This window comes from Nymphaea colorata, chromosome 13 (genome assembly GCF_008831285.2).
Source record: "Nymphaea colorata isolate Beijing-Zhang1983 chromosome 13, ASM883128v2, whole genome shotgun sequence".
In the NCBI taxonomy this organism is placed as follows: domain Eukaryota; kingdom Viridiplantae; phylum Streptophyta; class Magnoliopsida; order Nymphaeales; family Nymphaeaceae; genus Nymphaea; species Nymphaea colorata.
Window position 1 is genome coordinate 12,433,081 of NC_045150.1, and position 6,000 is coordinate 12,439,080.

Sequence of the window (6,000 nt, forward strand, 5' to 3'; positions counted from 1 at the left end):
CCCCCATTCAAAATCCAAGTAATCCTCCACTCTGAACTGTTTTCAAACCACTCTAGGGGAGGGCTAAGTTGGTTATGATCCTTTCTCTCACTACTTTCCCCACTGATCTCCCCTTCTTGAGCAGCACCAACACTCAATCTCACTACTTGTCCAGTTCATAGCTGGCTAAAACAAACATATATAGGTTTTGCTTGTCCTTATGCTAATCTCTCGTAGCACCAACAAACATAACAATAAATTCCGCAAAGAGAAAAGCAGACCCGCACACCAGAAGTGAAGATAAGATAAGAATGCAGCACCACGTTCATCAAAACTAGAACCACAAAGCAAAGCAACTAGGGTTAATCGCTATCATCATCGTCATCCACGTTGGCAATGTGATGGAAGAATTGCAGTGCCCCGTACCAGCTGTGTTTCAGAGAGCCAAATGCGTTGCCGTCAGGAGGACATGAGGACTTCCTCTTGCCACCGGAAGAAACTTTACGGAAAATCTCATGAAGTGAAGGAACGAGGAGGCTCACGATTTATACCGCGTTAATGACATCCGCAGGTGAGGTGAGGTGAGGTGAGGTGATAGTCTACAGTATTTAAGTTTTTACTGAGAATGCTCTTTTCTCTTTTTTTCATCTGACGTAGGATCCACTTTAGTAGGGAAGAAATTTGACTATTTGAGGGTGAAAATGTCCCAAATGATCTTGAATATGAGATTTGAACTAGGCCAGTTTGTTTATCTTTGTGTGTAGGACGGAGAAGGATATTACGCCGATGGGAGGATTCCCCCACTCACTACGGTGTGGTTAAGGACGACTACATTCTCTCTCATCAAGGGTTGCTGCGTTGGTCCTAAGAAGCGAGTGGTGACGCTCCGTCAGTCGCTGTTGAAGCAGACATCTCGAGTCGCAGATCAAGCTCAAGTTCATCGACACCTCCTCCAAGTTTGGCCACGGCCGTTTCCAAACAGCACAGGAAAAGGCCAAGGCCAGGTTTTTTTCCGACGGCTCAAGGCCTAAGACCGCTAAGTCAGGCAAAATCACTTTTTGGATAGATACGGTTGAGTTACTGTTTTCATGCGGACTGTTGAGATACTATCCATTCCCCGTCCCCTGTTGCGAACCAATTCTTTTTTCCTTTAATCAACTCAACAATTTTAGACTCGAATCAGGGGTCTGGCTGTGAGTTTGCATACTGAAGCTCAATCTGATTAGAAAATCGATTCGGATTTTATTTTTTAACCACATCTGGTTAAATGGATCTAAAGTTGAAATATGTGCGATTCATTTACGTTCCTGTGGTGGAATACAACCATATGAGCTGGACTTTTTGATGCGATTTTCCCATAAAGCTAAGCTGACATGAAAATGAAATAGAAGGCAGGTATTGCACTTTATTGTTGGTTACAATGTTTCTAAGCCCTGTTAGGGCCTTCCTTGCTTGGTTACAAGATTAAGATCGCCTTGCAAGACACATGAATCAATTAAATGAAAATGATCAGTGAAATTTTTTAGAGTATAATTACATACTAGAGGAAAGATCCATGTATTTCAAAAACACCCATTTCATTATAGGTCTTCTAATTATTTGATCAAGTGAATGTTGTAAACATAAATATACAAAAATTGGAACTTGATAACCCGCAGACACCTAGGAACAAAAGTTTGGTATTCCTTAAGAGGAAAAGGACTCCCTTCAATATATGATGGGCTATGAACTACAGTACAACTCGTTTGTCCTGTTAGCTTCTAATAAGATGCACAGAGATCAGTTGACAAGTCATGTGAAATGATGGTCACTAGTTATTTCATAAGTTTTTGTTCTTTAAGTTGCGTTTCTTGTATGAGAAGGAGGCCATGCAGATCACATCACTGAGAGATATGGGAGCTACCCGAGTGGTCAGAGATGTTTTGAAGGCTGAGTATTCACGAGGAAGTCCTCTTAGGATATGCATAATTAAATCTTCCACTTTGACAGGTTTTGAAGCAACTGCTAGATGGTGAGCCAACATCTTGGCTTTATAGAAATAATCATCCATAGTTAAGTTTTCTTTCCTCAGTCCTTGTAGTTGTTCCTTGACTTGCATGATTCTTGAGCGAGAATGGACAACATAGGATCTTTTAAGAGCATCCCAAGCTTCATATGACGTCTTAAGTCCAAGAACTTATGCAAGAACCGTTTCAGACAAAGAAGAAATGATACTACTTAAGAGAAGTTGGTGTTGTTTCATCCACATCACATACTCAGTATTAATGGACTGGGATTTCCCATCACTGCTGGTGATATATTGGTTTGGGCATGGTTTAGATCTATCGATGAATCCAAGCAAATCATATGAATATAGTAGAGGCAGAAATTGTGATTCCCATAGTAAAAAGTTGTTCGCAGTCAACTTGATGTTCAAATATATTGTTGTAGAGTGATTGGTGCAAGTAATAAATGTGAAGTACCTTGCAATGATGTCCCTGTTGAATCTGTGGTCGACGCCATCATAGACAAGGAGAGAATGCCGGGCAGCATATTCACGTTTATTTCCAGTCGATCAAGTTGAGGGACCTCAGCTCCCAAACTGAAATGGGAAGAAAAAAACATGGAACTAGGAGAATTTCAGAAAAACCTACGGCACTTATAAATTCTATAGTGCTTCACAGAATCATCTAAAAAATCTAAAAATTGGTTCAAAAATACTAGACATATGCACCAATCCAACGCCACTTTGGTCGACCTCTAATTCATCTTCATTGAAAAACGCTCCACCTTGGAAGTCACGCCCCTGTCTGCTGGTTCTTAAGTGTCACAGCGACAGTGGGTCATTCAAATATTCATACCTCTTCAACCCTAAAAAAAATCTGGTCCTAAGATGCAGACGGTTCCAACAAGCCCTTGCTGTTGTCGGAACTGACAGCACCAGCAGGTTTTGTGCCGGAGTCAGGCGCTGCCACTCCCTGTTTGTTTACAGAAATAGGGGACACTTCAAGAAATTACAGATTATTCGTGGAGTCAGTAAAAAATCCGAAACCTTTTCCAGTTGATCTCCAGTGTCTTAGCAATCCAGTCGATCCTAGCTCGACTGCTAAGGCCTTTCCAGCAACTAGCACCAGGGATAAAAAGCACCGCCTGGTATACTCTGTGTTGCTGCTTCTACCACCAGAGAGTGGACCCAAAAATCACACAAAATTGATTCAAATCTTTGTAATCAATGATAGAAATCAACTTCAAGCGACGATGACATGCAGATAAAAGGGTGAACTGCAAGATTAATGCACCAAATTGCTGAAAAATCCCAAATTCGATGAAAAAATGAAGAACCAGTCACTGTGGCGGCGGAATGCCCTGTACCACCGCCAATTTCCGCCCAAATCCGGTCTGTTTCTTCTTCAAAACAGCACCACAGCGTCTGAAAAAGATGTAGGAGAGTACCTTGGGTTTTCGTCTGTTGAACCAACGTCTACCAAAATTATAGCAAGTTGTTGAAGGCGATCTTGCCTTATCTAGATTTTCCTTATCTAACTTTTCTTCATCGTTTTTCTTGCCCTGTTATGTTATGGATGAGTCATCCAATCCTGGAAAATAGTTGTTAACGTGTTTATCTTTACACGTTGGGACCTTACCTTGTATCATTATAAGGCCTGTGTATTTGGTGAAAGGAATATAGTGAGGGAGAGTTTTCCTCTCTCGTGGATGTAGGCCAGTGGCCGAACCAGGTTGAATTTCTGTCTTCTTTTCTTCTTAACATTCCAACATGGTATCAGAGCGTTAGGTGTGCTCCTTCTTCTTCCTAGCTGTTACAGGCATCTCTCCATGGCCCAGATGATGGAGAAAATCGTGGTTCAAGAACACTCAAATCCGGGCAATAGAATCACCTCAGTTTTGCTAAATGGCTCAAATTACTTGGCTTGGTCCAAGTCGGCTATGTTCTACCTCAGTGGCAAATCGAAGCTGGACTATGTCAACGATGATCTTCCCAAGCCCAACGAGAACGACTCATCCTACAAGGAATGGAGATCCAATAATAATATTGTCATGTCTTGGCTCCTCAATGTCTTGGCTCCTCAATTCCATGGAGCCCAAGATTGCGCAGGATTCTATTTTGCTGAAACTGCGTCTCAAATGTGGAAGAAGGCCAAGGATCTATATGGCGAAAAAAATCAACTTGCTCGCATGTTTCACCTATCCCAAAGCATCCGCAACACAAAAAAGGAAAGTCAATCTCTTAGCGAGCATTTGGGGGAACTACAGGGAAAATGGGACGAGTTGGACTATCTTATGGCCATGTCTGAAAGATTGAGCTCAAAAGAAAAGATTCACGAACAGCAAAAAATATTTGAACTTCTGGCCAGTTTCAGACCCGAGTATGAATCTACAAGGAAGCAGATTCTTATGTCTCCTATTCCTTTGCCCCTATCTACGGTATGTTCTCTTCTCTTAAGTGATGAATCTAGAAAACTTGTGATGAATTCTTCGTCTGGAATTAGTGAAGCAGAACAAACTGAAAGGACTGCCTTCATTGCAAACAACTTCAGTACTCAAGATCTTAAAGGCAGAACCAAACCCAAACGATTCTGCACTTACTGCAAAAAGGATGGTCACACTCGTGACCGTTGCTGGGATATTTATGGGAGACCTAATGACAGAAAGAGGGTTGACAAACCTAAGGATGCTACGCCAAGTGCCAAAGTCGCCACAACAAATGACAAATCAGACACTTTGGATCTTCCTATAATTCTAGGAAGAATCAATGAACTGCTTCAAAGTGTCAAAGGAACTCAATCTACTGTTGCTGCCTCAGCCCAGTTAAACTCTGCAGCAGAAAACAAAGGTATGCTCATCCCTAACCGGTGGATTGTCGATTCAGGGGCCAGCGAACATATGACCATGAATAGCTCTGTTTTTACATTAAATTACTCCTCCACAAAAATACACTACTGTTACTATAGCCAATGGGTCGCACAAAAATGTTGAAAGCATTGGAAATTTACGGTTCTTTGATTCCTCTGACACTTCCAAGGTCCTATACATGCTTGATCTGTCCTCTAATCTACTATCTGTCTCCAAAATCACTAGAGACCTGAATTGTGAGGTTATTTTTTCACCTTCTAATGTGATACTCCAGGACTTAGTGACGAAGAAGAAGATTGGTGAAGGTCACATGGACCGTGGCCTCTACATTTTAGAAGATAAAATGCAAGCTCTCTCAGCAAAGGTGCAAGACGATGGCTCAATGTGGCACCAACGCCTCGGACATATTTCGAGTAGACCTTTAAAAATTTTATTTCCTAGTCTGCAATTTGATTCCGACCTTTGTGAGATGTGTAAACTGGCAAAAATGACAAGATTACCTTTTTCTCACTCTGAAAGCAAGTCTAGTATTCTTTTTGAGTTAATTCACTCTGATGTGTGGGGCCCTATGCCTGTGGATTCTTATTCCAATTTCAAATATTATGTGTTATTCATTGATGACTTTTCCCGTTTCACTTGGATTTATTTATTAAAGTTCAAAGATGATGTGTTTTCCAAGTTCAAGGAATTCTACAAGTTGATTGAAGTCCAGTATGGAGCACATGTTTAAGTTTTTCGGTTTGACAATGGGACAGAATTTAAAAATCACCAGTTTGATATCTTTGAAAAGGAACATGGTATTATTCATCAGTATTCCTGTGTTAGAACGCCCCAGCAAAATGGTGTCTCCGAATGGAAAAATAGACACATTCTAGAGGTAACAAGATCTCTCTTGTTTCAAATGAATATGCCCAAGCGTTTTTGGAGTGATGTTGTACTTACGGCGTGTTATATTATAAATCGCTCTCCCTCAAAGGGGTTACATGGTAAGGCACCTCTTGAAGTGTTAGTTCAAAGAAAATTAAACATCTCTCACATGCGTGTTTTTGGGTGCACAGTATATGTGAAAAATTCAGAGGGCGACAAATTAAGTCCTAGAGCTACTAAATGTGTTTTTCTAGGTTACTCCTCTTCAAAAAAGGGGTACAAGTGCTATGATATTAAGAATAG